General features: G+C 46.7%; 1 long non-coding RNA gene across 3 annotated transcripts in view; it reads left to right on the top strand.

Moving 5' to 3' along the window:
- The window catches only part of LOC144582024 (uncharacterized), a 72406-nt gene that overhangs the window by 41940 nt on the left and 13016 nt on the right, over positions 1-17450 (top strand). For 2 of the 3 annotated variants that reach the window (XR_013533713.1, XR_013533711.1), the window contains one exon: positions 1-17450. This exon is cut by the window's left edge and continues 13414 nt beyond it. The exons of the other annotated variant lie outside the window; for it this stretch is intronic. This is a non-coding gene — a long non-coding RNA (uncharacterized LOC144582024). 3 annotated transcript variants of the gene reach the window in all.

Genomic DNA, 17450 nt, shown 5'->3' with positions numbered 1-17450 from the left:
ACCACCACGCCCAGCTAATTTTTGTATTTTTTAGTAGAGACAGAGTTTCACCATGTTGGCCAGGATGGTCTCGATCTCCTGACCTCGTGATCCTCCTGCCTTCACCTCCCAGAGTGCTGAGATTACAGGTGTTCACCACTGCGTCTGGCCTAGGTAAATAGATTGTGATAAATGTGTATGCCACGGTAGAAATTGATTCTCTATGTGTTGGGGAGGAGTCATGGGGGATAAAAGGCAAGGGAAAAATAAACAATGTGTACTAGTCCATTTCCACACTACTATGAAAAACTATCTGAGACTAGATAATTCATTAAAAAAAAAAGAGGCTTAATTGACTCACGATTCTGCATGGCTGGGAGGCCTCAGGAAACTTACAGTTATGGCAGAAGGGGAAGGGGAAGCAAAGCATGTCTTACATGGCAACAGGAGAGAGAGCAAACAGAGGAAGTGGCACACTTTTTTTTTTTTTTGAGACAAAGTCTCACTCTGTCACCCAGGCTGGAGTGAAGTGGTGTGATCTTAGCTCACTACAACCGCTGCCTCCTAGGTCCAAGAGATTCTCCTGCCTCAGCTACTCTGGAGGCTGAGGCAGGAGGATCACTTGAGCCTAGGAAGTTAAGGCTGCAGTGAGCTATGATCATGCCACTGCATTCCACCCTGGGCAACAGAGTAAGACCTCATCTCTAAAAAAAAAATCTTTTTTTGGCTCATGCCTGTAATCCTAGCAGTTTCAGAGGCTGTTTCTACTAAAAATGCAAAAATTAGCTAGATGTGGTGGCATGAGCCTGTAATCCCAGCTACTCAGGAGACTAAGGCAGGAGAATCACGTGAATGTGGAAAGCAGAGGTTGCAGGGAGGGGAGATGGTGCCACTGTGCTCCAGCCTAGGTGACAGAGTGAGCTTCATTTAAAAAGATTTTTAAATCCATAAAAAGCCAAGGAAATGAATCAAGTTACCTATTGAGATCTTAGAAAGACAAAATAAGAAAGTGCAACGACTAATCCTGGGTGTTTCTAAAATTCAGAGGTCAGGCGGTATGTCAGTTCAAAACGTTTATTTGGCCTAGCACAGTGGCTCATTCTTGCAATCCCAGCACTTTGGGAGGCTGAGGCAGGCAGATTGCTTGAGCCGAGGAGTTAGAGACCAGTCTGGGCAACACAGGGAAATCCTGTCTCTACAAAAAAAAAAAAAAAATACAAACATTATTAGGACATGATGACCTACACCTGTGGTCCCAGTTATTTGGGAAGCTGAGGTGCAAGGATCGCTTGGGCCAGAGAGGTCAAGCCTGCAGTGAGCTGTGATCACGCCACTGCACTCCAGCCTGAGTGACAGACCCTAGCTCAAAAAAAATGTGTTCTAAAAAGAAAGGAGAGGCCGGGTGTGGTGGCTCATGCCTGTAATACAAGCACTTTGGAGGCCAAGGTGGGCGGATCACCTGAGGTCGGGAGTTCAAGACCAGCCTGACCAATGTGGTGAAACAGTATCTTAAAAAAATAAATAAATAAAAAAGACAGGGGTATGTTCTCCTCACATAAGAAGAAGTCTGGAGCTGGGTACCCCAACACTGGTGGTACAGCTAATCAATTATACTTTGGGGGACCCAGGGTTTTTTAACTTTCTCTTCTATCATCTTTCCCTGAAGGACTCAATCCTCATACTTGTGGCTTCATGGTCACAACATGGTACAGTAGTTATGTTATAGGAAAGGGGTCTTGATCCAGACCCTGAGGAAGGGTTCTTGACCTCACACAAGAAAGAATTCAGGGAAAGTCCATAGAGTAAAATGAAAGCGAGTTTATTAAGAAAGTAGAGGAAGCTGGGGGAGGTGGCTCATGCTTGTAATCCCAGCACTTTGGGAGGCCAATGTGGGCAGATCACAAAGTCAGGAGTTCGAGACCATCCTGACCCACATGGTGAAACCCCGTCTCTACTAAAAATACAAAAATTAGCCGGGCGCGGTGGCTCACGCCTATAATCCCAGCACTTTGGGAGGCTGAGGCGGGTGGATCACGGGGTCAAGAGATCGAGACCATCCTGGTCAACAAGGTGAAACCCCATCTCTACTAAAAATACAAAAATTAGCTTGGCATGGTGGTGCACGCCTGTAATCCCAGCTACTTGGGAGGCTGCGGCAGGAGAATTACTTGAACCCAGGAGGCGGAGGTTGCAGTGAGCCGAGATCGTGCCATTGCAATCCAGTCTGGGTAACAATAACGAAACTCCATCTCAAAAAAAAAAAAAAATTAACTGGTTGTGGTGGCAGGCACCTGTAGTCCCAACTACTCAGGAAGCTGAGGCAGGAGAATCGCTTGAACCCTGGAGGTGGAGGTTGCAGTGAGCCAAAATTGCGCCATTGCACTCCAGCCTGGGTGACAGAGCAAGACTCCGTCTCAAAAACAAAAAAGAAAGAAAGAAAGTAGAGGGAAATAAAAGAATGGCTACTCCATTGGCAGAGCAGCCCCAAGGGCTGCTGGTGACCCATTTTTATCCTTATGCATTGATGGTGTGCTAAACAAAGGGTTGATTATTCATGCCTCCTCTTTTTAGACCATGTAGGGTAACTTCCTGATTTTGCCCTGGCATCCGTAAACTGTCATGGTACTGGTAGGAGTGTAGCAGTGAAGATTACTATAGGTCACTCTCGTGGACATCTTGGTTTTCGGTGGGTTAGAGCCAGCTTCTTTACTGCAACCTGTTTTATCAGCAAGGTCTTTATGACCTGTGTCTTGTGCGGACCTCCTATCTCATCCTGTGACTTAGAATGCCTTAAATGTCTGGGAATGCAGCATCGTAAGTCTCAGCCTCATTTTACCTACCCCCCATTCAAGATGGAGTTGCTCTGGTTCAAATGCCTCTGACAGTTGCACCCTGAACACTATTCAGAAGAAGGAGAAGGTGCATGGAGCCAGTCATCCCTAACCCTCACCACTTAGTTTTTCGTTTTTGTTTTTGTTTTTGAGACAGGTTCCTTTTTTTTTTTTTTTTGAGACGGAGTTTCGCTCTTGTTACCCAGGCTGGAGTGCAACGGTGCCATCTCAGCTCACCGCAACCTCCGCCTCCTGGGTTCAGGCAATTCTTCTGCCTCAGCCTCCCGAGTAGCTGGGATTACAGGCACACACCACCATGCCCAGCTAATTTTTTGTATTTTTAGTAGAGGCGGGGTTTCACCAGGTTGACCAGGATGGTCTCGATCTCTTGACCTTGTGATCCACCCGCCTCGGCCTCCCAAAGTGCTGGGATTACAGGCGTGAGCCGACACGCCCGGCTGAGACAGGTTCTGACTCTGTTGCTCAGACTGTAGTGAAGTGGTGCGAGCTCTACCAGCTGCAGCCTCAATTTTCCTATTCTAAGCAATCCTCCCACCTCAGCCTCCTGGGTGGCTGGGACTGCAGGCATGCACCACTAGGCCAGGCTAATTATTTTGTATTTTCTCATAGAGTTGAGATTTTGCTGTATTGCCCAGGCTAGTTTCAAACTTCTGGACTGAAGCAATCTGCCCTGCCGTCAGTCCCTTTTTATTCAGAAAAGAAAAGCTTTCCTAGAAGCTGGCATTCAACTGACTTCTTGCCTGGCCAGAACTATGACATATTTGCACCCCGACTCCAAGTAAGTCCAGAAAAGAAAGTTTTGTAGCACTTTGCTGCCCTGAATTACACAGGGTTTTATTTCTAAGGAAGACAGAGGGAATGGCTTTGGCATAAACAGCTGATAATATGTGCCACCAGTGGGGCCGGGCGCGGTGGCTCACGCCTGTAATTCCATCACTTTGGGAGGCTGAGGCGGGTGGATCACGAGGTCAAGAGATCGAGACCATCCTGGTCAACATGGTGAAAACCCGTCTCTACTAAAAATAGAAAAAATTAGCTGGGCATGGTGGCACACGCCTGTAGTCCCAGCTACTCGGGAGGTGAGGCATGAGAATCGCTTGAACCCAGGAGACAGAGGTTGCCGTGAGCTGAGATCGCACCACTGCACTCCAGCCTGGGCAACAGAGAGAGACTCCATCTCAAAAAAAGAAATGAAACAAAAAGAAAAGAGATTCCCAGCACTTTTGGAGGCCGAGGCAGGTGTTTGAGGTCAAGAGTTCGAGACCAGCGTAGCCAACCAGCCTAGTTAAACCCCTTTTCTACTAAAAATACAAAAATATACTTGACATGGTAGTATGCACCTGTAATCTCAGCTATTTGAGAGGCTGAGATAGATCAAATATTCAGAAAAACCTGAGATGAAGGTGGTAGGGGAGTACAATGGATTTTACAATCTGGAGGTCATTGGTGACAGTGACAAGAGCATTGCCATTGCTCTGTGCTCATTTCCATGACATGGTGGGCACAGGAGCCCAAGTGAAGCATGCCAGGGAAATAGGATGTGCCGAAGTGGAGACTCATTTTTTCTGAGGTAGCTGGAGTACAAAGGGCGGTAAAAGGGAAGAATGTTTTAGGATGGAGGATGTCTACCTCCTCAATTGTTAGGACCCAACAGTTAATACATAGTTTTAATATCCATTTGAAAACATTAAAGTTCAGAGTGTTATAACCCCACTGCTTCTCAAAGCAATATGGTGAGACACATTGAACAGGCTTTGGAGTCAAAAAGAGTTAAGTTTGAGGCTGGGTGCAGTGGCTCACACCTGTAATCCCAGCACGTTGGGAGGCCAAGGTGGGCTGATCACAAGGTCAGGAGTTCCAGACGAGTCTGACCAATATAAAGAAACCCCACCTCTACTAAAAATACAAAAATTAGCCGGGCATGGAGGCAGGCACCTGTAATCCCAGCTACTAAGGAGGCTGAGGCAGGAGAATCACTTTTAACCAGAGCAGAGGTTGCAGTGAGCTGAGACCATGCTATTGCACTCCAGCCTGGGCAACAAGAGGGAAACTCTGTCTCAAAAAAAAAAAAGGCCGGGGGGGAGCCTGTAATCCCAGCACTTTGGGAGGCTGAGGCGGGTGGATCACGAGGTCAAGAGATCAAGACCATCCTGGTCAACATGGTGAAACCTTGTTGCTACTAAAAATACAAAAAATTAGCTGGGCACGGTGGCGCATGCCTGTAATCCCAGCTACTCAGGAGGCTGAGGCAGGAGAATTGCCTGAACCCAAAAGGTGGAGGTTGCGGTTAGCCGAGATCATGCCATTTCACTCCAACCTGGGTAACGAGCGAAACTCCGTCTCAAAAAAAAAAAAAAAGGTCAGGCTTAGTGGTTCAAACCTGTAATCCCAGCACTTTGGGAGGCTGAGACGGGCAGATCATGAGGTCAGGAGTTTGAAACCAGCCTGACCATCATGGTGAAATCCTGTCTCTTCTAAAAATACAAAAACTAGCTGGGCATGGTGGCTCGCACCTGTAGTCCCAGCTACTGAGGAGGCTGAGGCAGGAGAATCGCTTCAACCTGAGAGGTGGGGGTTGCAATGAGCCGAGATTGTGCCATTGCACTCCAGCCTGGGCTACAGAGAGAGACTCTGTCTCAAGAAAATTTTAAAAAATAGAAGAGTTAAGTTTGAATCCTTATTCTACTGCTATCTAGTTGTGTGAACTTAAGCCAGTTGTCTAACCACTGTCCCCATCTGCTCCTAAATAAAACGAGACAATCCTGCCTACTCGAAAGCTGTTGAAAGCGCAGGTGACTACAAAGTGCCTGACATGGTGCCTGGCACATAGTAAATCATTAATAAACGGTGCTACCATTCTTGCAGGCCACAACCAGCATTTAGATATCAAGGGTCTAAATGAAATTCCCATGAGACAAATACAGCAAATGCTTAATAACATTTGTAATTTCCTTTGAGCCAAACCACGGGAAGACAAGCCCATATAGCCATGCTGCATAACACACACAATTCAAGCAACTCCTTAATGTTTCCCTATTTGTAATGCGGCAGAGAATCATGTACCTGCTTGTCTTTCTGATGCTCAAAGTATAGCCAGAGGGCTGAGCAGCAGCTGAACATCTGCCTCCTCCTTGAAATTCAGGGTCAGCAGGAGGACAGACCCGCAAGAACACTCACAAGGGGAGACAGTTCTTTGCAAGGCAGATGTAAGAACAAATATTAAGCAGGAAAATGTGTGCATGCGTGCAGATGAAAAGGTAGGTATCATGAGTGCTCTCATACGATGTGCGAGCTAAGTTTATATTATTACAGATTTATAATAATTATTCTAGTCCTTCTATTCAAGTTAGCTCTTTGCCTAAAACCAAGGAAAGGGGTCAATCAGAGTAGGAGATTAGAGAAGTGTTTGTAGGATGAAAGAAGGAATTCTAGGCTGGGTGCAGTGGCACATGCCTGTAATCCCAGTACTTTGGGAGGCTGAGGCAGGCAGATCACCTGAGGTCAGGAGTTCAAGACCAGCCTGAACAACATGGTGAAATCCCGTCTCTGCTAAAAATACAAAATTAGTTGGACATGGTGACAAGTGCCTGTAATCCAAGCTACTTGGGAGGCTGAGCAGGGGACTCACTCTTGAACTCTGCAGGCAGAGATTGCAGTGAGTCCAGATCACGCCATTGCACTCCAGCCCGCGTAACAAGAGTGAAACTCCATCTCAAAGAAAAAGCAAGAAATTATAGTTTCTCTGTCCTGCACACCACACTGGCTCTGATGATAAATTAGTGTATTGATGAAGATGTCACTGGCTTGTGGGGCTTCAGTGGTAAGAGCAGGGCCACTGTGCCTCACCCTGTACTGCACACTGAGCACAGCAGCCAAGAGAGCACAAACACAGGAGTCAGGCTGTCTTGGTTCAAATCCTAGCTCCACTTCTTAGCATCTGGGTTACCTCAGGCAAATCTCGTAACTTTTCTGAGCCTTAGTGTCTTTAGCAGTAAATAGGAGTAGTAAAACCTCTATCATTGGCCGGGCGCAGTGGCTCACGCCTGTAATCCCAGCACTTTGGGAGGCCGAGGCAGGTGGATCACAAGGTCAAGAGATCGAGACCATCCTGGTCCACAAGGTGAAACCCCGTCTCTACTAAAAATACAAAAATTAGCTGGGCATGGTGGCGCGTGCCTGTAGTCCCAGCTACTTGGGAGGCTGAGGCAGGCGAATTGCCTGAACCCAGGAGGCGGAGGTTGAGCTGAGATCATGCCATGTACTCCAGCCTGGGTAACAAGAGCGAAACTCCGTCTCAAAAAAATAAAATAAAATAAAAACCTCTATCAGAGTTTTGTTATAAAGGATTGAACAGGGGGAGCTTTCAGACCAAGAAGAAGATGTGACAGAGTCGATACCAACCCAAGGAAGCCCTGGAGCAAGGGATGCCTACTAGAGGAATTTTTACAGGGCAGAAACATCCTGCCCAGCCTTTGTAGACCCACCTCCTTGCTCAGCTATTCATATGAGTTGACATGTAAGGCATTACCTCAAGTTGAGGACCCTAGAGGGGACAACTAGAGGCCATCAGCCCCACAGGGAGTCTCTGTTTTGTTTTGAGACAGAAACTCGCTCTGTTGCCCAGGCTGGAATGCAGTGGCAAGATCTCAGCTCACTGCAGCATCAATCTCCCAGGCTATCCCCATTACAAGAAAAGCAACTCAACATCAGGCCCTTCTGACCACTGCTCAAGGCTAAATTGTCAAGGCAACTGTATTAGTTTCCTAGGGCAGCCACAACAAAGTTCCACAGATTTGCAACCTCTTTTTTTTTTCCTTCCTTTTCTGGTACAGGCTCTGGCTCTGTTGTCCAGACTGGAATGTACTGGCATAAATACATTGCAATAATAAATGTATTATTATATATATATAATATATTATAATGATAATAAATGTCAAATAAATGCAAACTTGACTTCCTGGGCTCAAGTGATCCTCCCACCTCAGCTTCTTGAGTAGCTGGGACTATAGACACACAGCACCACCACTGCTGGCTAATTTAAAATTCAGAGACAAGGTTTCACCATGTTGGCCAGGCTGGTCTCAAACTCCTTACCTCAGGTGATCCGCCCACCTCAGCCTTCCAAAGTGCTGGGATTACAGGCATGAGCCACCATGCCCAGCCAAAAAAATATTTTGGTTTTGTAGGAATGGGATCATGTTATCTTTCCCAGGATGGTCTCTAACTTATGGCCCCAATCAGTCCTCTTGCTCCACTTTCCAAAGTGCTGGATTACAGGCAGGAGCCACTATGCTTGGCTGACAAAATTTACTTTTAACAAACATCAGGAAAAAGAACACATTGGAGCATTTTCTAGAATCCCCAGTACTGGATTACTGTTAGCAATTGAACAAGATGGGAGAACAAAAGAGAGGAGAAAGGAAAGGCAGAAAAGGGAGAGGAGGAGGAGGGAGAAGGAAGAGAAAGGACAAGAAGAAAAGAGAAATGAGAAGAGGTGGGGAGAGAAGAGCCGTAATGTGACTGGCCAAGGGGTTCACCTTGCCTGCTGCCTAGACAGAGCTGATTCACTAAGACAGTGGAATTGCAATAGGAAAAGAGTAATTCACAAAGAGCTGGTTGTGGGGTACTTATTTTTGTTTTTGTTTTTCTCCATTTTGAGATGGAGTCTTGCTCTGTCGCCCAAGCTGGAGTGCAGTGGCATGATCTCGACTCACTGCAATCTCAGCCTCCTGGGTTCAAGCCAGTCTCCAGCCTCAGCCTCCCAAATAACTGAAATTACAGGCTCCCTCAACTGCACCCAGCTAAATTTTGTATTTTTAGTAGAGACGGGGTTTCACCGTCTTGGCCAGGCTGGTCTCAAACTCCTCACTTCGTGATCCACCTGCCTTGACCTCTCAAAGTGCTGACATTACAGATGTGAGAGACCACAAGAGGCTGAGACTGGAGTTTTATTATTACTCAAATCAGTCTCCCTGACTCAGGGAGCAGAGTTTTGTTTTTTGTTTTTGTTTTTGTTTTAGACAAGAGTTTCCCTCTTGTCACCCAGGCTGGAGTGCAATGGTGCAATCTCTGCTCACTGCAACCTCTGCCTCCCAGGTTCAAGCGATTCTCCTGCCTCAGCCTCCTGAATATCTGGGATTACAGGCACCTGCCACTATGCCCAGCTAATTTTTTTGTATTTTTAGTAGAGATGGGGTTTCTCCATGTTGGTCAGGCTGGTCTCGAACTCCCAACCTCAGGTGATCTGCCCACCTCGGCCTCCCAAAGCGCTGGGATTACAGGCATCAACCACTGTGCCCAACCAAGTAGCAGAGTTTTTAAGGACAACTTGGTGGCTGGGGGGGAAGCCAGTGAGCCAGGAGTGCTGATTGGTCAGAGTTGAAATCATAGGGAGTCCAAGCTGTCTTCTTGCTCTCAGTCAGTTCCTGAGTGGGGGTCAGAAGATCAGATGACCCAGTTTATTGATCTTGGTGGGACTAGCTGATCCATCAAGTGGAAAAGTCAGCAAAATACCTCAAGCACTGATTTTAGAAGCAGTTTAGAGAGAGTCAGGATCTTGTAGCCTCCAGCTGCATGATTCCTAAACCATAACTTCTAATCTTGTGGCTGATGTTGGTCCTACAAAGGCAATCTAGTCCCCAGGCAAGAGAGAGGTCTGCTTTGGGAAACGGCTGTTACTTTCATTGTTTAAACTGTAAGCTATATGTTTCTCCCAAAGTGAATTCAGCCTACGCCCAGGAATGAACAACAGCTTGGAGGTTAGAGGCAAGATAGAGTCAGTTAAGTCACATCTCCTTCACTGTCTCTATCAAAATTTTGCACAGGTGGTTTCATTAACCAGCTTTGTCCCAGATTTGGGTTCCTAGCCATTTGAAGGTGGCCTCAGCTGTGCTAAGGGAAGGAAGAACTTTCAGAACTTGGCCCAGGCCAGGCACGGTGGTTCATACCTGTAGTCCCGGCACTTTGGGAGGCCAAGGTGGGCAGATCACGAGGTCAGCAGTTCAAGACCATCCTGGTCAACATGGTGAAACCCTGTCTCTACTAAAAATACAAAAATTATCCATATATGGTGGTGCATGCCTGTAATCCCAGCTATTCGGGAGGGCGGAGGCAGGAGAATCACTTGAACCCAGGAGGGGGAGATTGCACTGAGCCAAGATCCTGCCATTGTACTCCAGCCTGGGTAACAAGAGCAAAACTCTGTCTCAAAAAAAAAAAAAGAAGAAGAAGAAATGACAAAATCCACATTTGAACCCGGGTCTTCTGATTCCCAAAAGTCTGCCTTTTTTTTTTTTTAGACCGAGTTTCACTCTTGTTACCCAGGCTGGAGTGCAATGGCACGATCTCGGCTCACTGCAACCTCCGCCTCCTGGGTTCAGGCAATTCTCCTGCCTCAGCCTCCTGAGTAGCTGGGATTACAGGCACGCGCCACCATGCCCAGCTAATTTTTTGTATTTTAGTAGAGACGGGGTTTCACCGTGTTGACCAGGATGGTCTCAATCTCTTGACCTCGTGATCCACCCGGCCTTGGCCTCCCAAAGTGCTGGGATTACAGGCTTGAGCCACCACGCCCAGCGAGTCTGCCCTCTTAATCATATAACATCTTAACCGTGCGGTTGCACACCTGTTTACTGAGCTCCAGGGTGAAGCTTGATATCTCTAGAGCCCACACCCAGCTCATGTTCTTTTGCAGTAAAAAGAACATAAGGTTAAGAGTCAAAAGGCCTGAGCTCTAGCCTCAATTTTGAGGTCAAGTAGGTAAGTAGCAGTGTCCTTGAGCAGTTCCCTGTAACCCTTATCAACCTCGTTTTTGTCCCTTCTCTTTTTTTTATTTTTATTTTTTGAGATGGAGGCTCTCTTTTGTGCAGGCTGGAGTGCAATGGCGCAATCTCAGCTCACTGCAACCTCTACTTCCTGGGTTCAAGAGATTCTCCTGCCTCACTCTACTGAGTAGTAGCTGGGATTACAGGTGGACACCATCATGCTTGGCTAATTTATTTGTATTTTTAGTAGAAATAGGGTTTCACCCTGTTGGTCAGGCTGGCCTTGGACTCCCGATCTCAAGTGATCCACCCACCTCGGCCTCCCAAAATGCTGGAATTACAGGTGTGAGCCGCCATGCCCATCCTACCTCTTCTCTTTTAACTAAGGAGATGGGTGACAAGTCCTCTAAGACTCCTCCCAGCCATGCAGTCCTGGTGGTTATCCATTAGCATGGGTGAATAATCACCAAATCGCTACAGGATGGGTTAGGGCTAGGTATATAGCTTAAGGCACTTGGGCATGTCTTCATTTCTCTGTAGACTGTTAAATCAATCCAGATTGTCAATAGAGAGTTAGAAAAGAGTGGATCATTTTTTGATGATTATGAATAAGACCTTCTCCATGTAGGAGGCCAACCTGGCTATCTCCCCTTAGCTGAAGGAAGATCTGTTCAAATGTATGTGCTGAATGAAAAGACCCCCCCCAATAGGCTTTGTGTGAGTGACATGGCTGTTTTACTTGTTTTGTTTTGTTTTTTATTTACTTTTATTATTATTATTTTTTTGAGATGGAGTTTCGCTCTTGTTACCCAGGCTGGATTGCAATGGCACGATCTCAGCTCATTGCAACCTCTGCCTCCTGGCTGGATTGCAATGGCACGATCTCGGCTCATTGCAACCTCTGCCTCCTGGCTGGATTGCAATGGCATGATCTCGGCTCATTGCAACCTCCGCCTCCTGGGTTCAGGCAATTCTCCTGCCTCAGCCTCTGGAGTAGCTGGGATTACAGGCACGCGCCACTATGCCTAGCTAAATTTTTGCATTTTTATTAGAGACGGGGTTTCACCATGTTGACCAGGATGGTCTCCATCTCTTGACCTTGTGATCCACCCGCCTCGGCCTCCCAAAGTGCTGGGATTACAAGCTTGAGCCACTGTGCCCGGCCTTATTTATTTTTTTAAGAGACAGGGGTCTCACAATGTTGACCAGGCTGAAGTGCAGTGGCTATTCACAGGCAAGATCCCACTACTGATCAGCACGGGAGTTTTGACCTGCTCCGTTCCGACCTGGGCCGGTTCACCCCTCCTTAGGCAATCTGATAGTCCTCCACTCCTGGGAGGTCACCATATTGATGGCGAACTTAGTGCAGACACCCGATCGGCATAGCGCAGTACAGCCCAGAACTCCTGGACTCAGGTGATCATCCATCCCCAGCCTCCCGAGTAGCTGGGACTATAGCCACGCGCCACCGTGCCTGGCTGTTTATTCACCTGGGTGCAGGTGGGCTGAGACAGAAAGTGGAGTCAGCCAAGGGCGGTGGGATAGGAGTTGGTTTTATAGGTTGTGGGGAAGGCAGTGGATAGTTACAAGTCACAGTTGGCTGTTTTTTTTGCAAGCTAGTAGGGGGTTGTAGGGTGTAGAGTCACGAGGTTGGCCAACCTGGTAGGGGGGTCTTAGGGTATAGCATCACCAGGTTGGCCAAGGTTGGTTACAAAGTCCAACAGCCTCATCAGTTGAGGGCGGAATAAGAAACAAGAGAGAAGGTCTCATAGTTGAGTACTAGGCAGGGGCATTTCTTCCTCTTTCTACGATCTTACAGCCATTTCAGGCTTTCTAATTCCGGAAGGCCCTCCAGAGGTGTACCTGCAGTTCATGGGGGTCGCCATGCGGTTCCCAGCGCAGTCACACCTTAAAAGATCTTTTTCCTCTGGATGAACATTCTTACTTCCCCTTGCATGAGGGAAAGTCCTCACAGGCTCAAATCTGAAATCCTTCCAGTTTAGATGTGCTTTGGATCTACAGAGGCTTTTATTTCCTCTTTCGTGAAATGAATCATGATTAATAATAGCCAGAGGATGAGGAATTACAGTCATGCCTTATTACTGAAGACGTGTCTTCAGCCTAGCCAATGATGACAGCAATGACAAAGCATTTCATCAGCTAGAACAGATCGTTCGCCCCAGAATTTCCACCTGGCACCCCCACAGAAGGGCCCTCACAATGTGGTTGGAAGAGCGGAGGAAAAGTGGCGCAGTTAGTCAGTGCGTCATGCAGCTCCCACTAAACCCGTGATTCAGCTCTTGGCCCATGAAAACCAACTTTTTTATTCCTAAGAGAAAAAGACAAGGAATTCAAAGGTAGTACTGATTTAGGAAAATGAATCAAATTCCCTCTGAGCAAGTGAAAGTCAGCAGAATTGGGAAAAGAACACTAATTTGCTACTAAGCTATTTTCCCTTTCTGAGAGTTTATCCACTCAAGTAATCAACAAAAGCCACATATATAGAGACAGGTAAAGAAGGAAGGCCACGGCTACTAGTTCTTCACCTAAGCTTAGTTAGGTTCTGGAAGTGTCTGGATTACTCTTAAACAGGACGGAGTATTCCACACTCACAGAGCTGCAGGAAAATAAAACACCTGAGGGAAAAAAAAGAATCAGGTCAGGTGCAGTGAGTGGCTCATGCCTGTATTCCCAGCACTTTGGGAGGCCAAGGCAGTAGGATTGCTTGAGGCCAGGAGTTCAAGACCAGCCTGGGCAAAATAATAAGACCCCATCTATACAAAATATACAAAAATTAGTGGGGCATGGTGATGCATGCCTTTAGTCCTGTCAGAAGCATTTGAACCGGAGTAACTCCATCTTGGGTAGGGGCTCAGTAAAACAAGGCTGAGACCTACTGGGCTGCATTCCCAGGAGGTCAAGGCATTCTTAATCACAACATGAGATAGGAGGTCGACACAAAGTACAGGTCATAAAGACTCTGCTGATAAAAATAGTTTGCAGTAAAGAAGCCTCCTAGAATCCACCAAAACCAAGATGGCCACGAGAGTGATCTCTGGTTGTTCTCACTGCTACACTCCTACCATCGCCATGACAGTTCACAAATGCCATGACTATGAAAGGATACCCTAGATGATCTAAATAGGAGAGGCATGAATAATCCACCCTTTGTTTAGCACATAATCAAGAAATAACCATAAAAATGGTCAACCCTGGGTCTATAGAGGTGCCATTCTTTTATTCCTCTACTTTTTGAATAAGCTTGCTTTCACTTTCCTCTAAGGACTAGTGCTGAGTTCTTTCTTGCATGAGATCCAAGAACCGACTCTTGGAGTCCCGTAACAGTTCCACCTAGGCCAGGCGCAGTGGCTCACGCCTGTAATCCAGCACTTTGGGAGGCCCAGGCAGGCAGATCATGAGGTTAAGAAATCAAAACCATCCTGGCAATATTGTGAAACCCCGACTGTACAAGTTAGCTGGGCGTGGTGGTGCCCACCTGTAGTCCCAGCTATTCAGGGGGCTGAGGCAGGAGAATGACTTTGAACCTGGGAGGCAGAGGTTGCAATGAACCGAGATCGCTTCACTGCATTCCAGCCTGGCAACAGAGTGAGACTCAGTCTCAAAACAAACAAACCTACCCAGGAGGCTGAGGCGGGAGGATCACTGGAGCCAGAAAAATTAAGGCTGCAGTGAGCTGTGATCTCGCTACTGCACTCCAGCCTGGGTTATAGAACAAGATCCAGTCTCAAAAAAAAAAAAAAAAAAAAAAAAATTTTTTTTTTTTAAGAAAAGAGAAAAGGAAAACACAAGGACTGAGTCAGCACTTTCACTTATCCCTCTGGCCCTCATTACTCCTTTTGGTTTGAGAACTAAGGTTTTTATCATCACAAGTGCAAATGAGGCTTGTTGATTCAGGCAGTCGGGCTAAGCCTGCCCTTCACTAACTGCAAGTGGTGGATTGTTAAGCCTAAGAAGCATATGCACATTTGTTCTAAGAACAAATAGCTTTAGGGTAAGATGCAAGATGACCTGCCTTGAAAATAAAATATTAAGTACTTAACGTGTTACCATGAACATTTGCTCAATGTCTAATTGAGTGGGATTTGGTGTCTGAATTTCTCTGAGTGGATTCAGGGTTCCCTCCACCACCGTCACCAGCACCCACCATTACCCACCCAGCTCTCAACGATCTTCTGAGAGCCTGAACATGACTCTGAGCCCACACACAGAAAAAAAGGAAGTTGTTTTCGGTGCAGGAAACTGCCTTTCCTCTTTTTAATTACAGTATATCCAAATGGTAAATGCTTTTATTTGCATTTGAAGGAAAAATTCAAAGAGTTGCGGTTGGAATGAGGAAGTTCTTAAAAATCTTTCTAAAAATGTCCTAACAATGTAAACCCAAAGAAAGGAAAGGACTCCTAGAGTAGCAAAGGTAATGACAACACAAAATAAACTATCCAAAAGAGAAAATCCCACTCTCTCTTTTTCTCTTTCCTCCCTTTGCCTTTTTTAATGGGGTATCTCCTTTTGCCCACAGGCAGAGCATCCAGATTTCTATCAGAATAACAATGACCATTATCTAATTCCTAAACTATTCCTTTCATCTTTTTTTTTTTTTTTTTTTTTTTTAGACGGAGTTTCGCTCCTGTTACCCAGGCTGGAGTGCAATGGCGCGATCTCGGCTCACCGCAACCTCCGCCTCCTGGGTTCAGGCAATTCTCCTGCCTCAGCCTCCTGAGTAGCTGGGATTCCAGGCACGCGCCACCATGCCCAGCTAATTTTTTTGTATTTTTTTTTAGTAGAGACGGGGTTTCACCATGTTGAGCAGGATGGTCTTGATCTCTTGACCTCATGATCCACCCGCCTCAGCCTCCCAAAGTGCTGGGATTACAGGCGTGAGCCACCGCGCCCGGCCTCATTTCATCTTAAACCTTTGCAGGACAAACCATCCACCTCCCTCCCAGCTTCACCCTCAAGCACTTTATTTTAGCCGTGTTATTTTTTTAATTCTCAGTAGAATTGTTCCTATCCATCCAAAGGAGTGTGCTTCTCTGAAATGCTGCTATTGTTGGTGGGCCTTGTGATAGCACTTCTTAATTTTCCTTTACCCTTAAGGTGAAAGGGAAGGGCGTCAAACATTAGAAACTTCGGATACTCTCTCCTCCAAATGAAGGAAAGAGGAGTTGTTTTTTGGTTGTTGTTTTTTGTGAGGGAGTCTCACTCTGTTGCCAGGCTGCAGTGCAGTGGCACCATCTCAGCTCACTACAACCTCCGACTCTGGGATTCAAGCAATTCTTCTGCCTCAGCCTCCTGAGTAGCTGGGATTACAGACGCCCGCCACCATGCCCTGCTAATTTTTGTATTTTTAGTAAAGACAGTGTTTTGCCGTGTTGGCCAGCCTGGTCTCGAATGCCTGACTTTGTGATCCGCCTGCCTCCACCTCCCAAAGGCTGGGATTACAGAGGAGAGCCACTGTGCCCGGTCTGTTTTTTCAGACAGAATCTCTCTCTGTCACCCAGGCTGGAGTGCAGTGGTATGATCTCGACTCACGGCAGCCTCCACCTCCCGTTTTCAAGCGATTCTCCTGCTTCAGCCTCCTGAGTAGCTGGGTCTACCGGCATGTGCCACCACATCCGGCTAATTTTTGTATTTTTAGTAGAGACAGGGATTCACCATGTTGGCCAGACTGGTCTTGAACTCCTGACCTCAGGTGATCCACCCGCCTCAGCCTCCTAAAGTGCTGAGTCACTGTCCCCAGGCGGAAAGAGGAGCTTCTTACCCAAAGGTTTTTCATTTAACCAAAGGGCTCAGCTCTGAAGCGTAGACTGGAGTCTCTGACCACTTAACTTCCTTCATTGATTTAGTAACTTACGAATGTTTTTAATTGGCCTGCAACGTGCCATGCACTTATTCTAGGCCCTGGGTTTACAGCAGTCCACGTGACACCAAGGGTTCTGCACGCATGGGAATTTATATTCTGGTGAAGGAGACCAACAGTACACAAATAAGTAAGATATAGCTGGTATGAAGAAAATGAACACAGTAAGGTGATAAGAATTGGGATAGACGTCAGAGAAAGTCTTGCTGAGAAGATGACATTCATGCTAAGACCTGTAGGAATGTCTCAGATGTGGGAAAATCAGAAGGGCCATTCTCAGGAATGAGGGGTGCAGGAGGATGACCTTATATATGCAGCAAGGTGATTTGGGAGACTGGAACTTATTAGCTGGGAAGGAAGAGGTAGTGTTAGGGACATTGACCATCTCCATCTGGAATAGGGGCTGGGTACAATAAGGCTGGGACCTACTGGGCTGCATTCCCAGACAGGCATTCTAAGTCACAGGATGAGACTGGAGGTCACAAAAACCCTGCTGATAATGCAGGTTGCAGTAAAGAAGCCAGCCAAGAACCGGGGTGCTTCACCCCTGTTATCTCAGCACATTGGGAGGGTGAGGCAGGCCAATCATGAGGCCAGGAGTTTGAGACCAGCCTGGCCAACATAGTGAAACTCCGTTTCTATTAAAATACAAAACATTAGCTGTGCGTAGTGGCGTGCACTTGTAATCCCAGCTACTCAGGAGGCTGAGGCAGGAGAATGGCTTGAATCTGGGAGGCAGAGATTGCAGTGAGCCAAGATTGCCCCATTGCACTCCAGAGCAGCTGACAGTGAGACTCTGTCTCAAAAAACAAACAAAAAAAAAAAAAACAGAAGCCAGCCAAAACCAAGATGATGACAAGAGTGACCTCTGGTCATCCTCACAGCCACACTCCCGCCAGCACCAGGACAGTTCAGAAATGCCAAAGCAACATTACAGGCACGTACAAACAGGCCCGGCTAATTTTTTGTATTTTTAGT

The sequence above is a fragment of the Callithrix jacchus genome, chromosome 4 (assembly GCF_049354715.1).
Source record: "Callithrix jacchus isolate 240 chromosome 4, calJac240_pri, whole genome shotgun sequence".
Classification (NCBI taxonomy): Eukaryota; Metazoa; Chordata; class Mammalia; order Primates; family Cebidae; genus Callithrix; species Callithrix jacchus.
The sequence above is the reverse complement of the archived record's forward strand: the minus strand, read 5'-3'. Positions and strand labels throughout refer to the sequence as shown.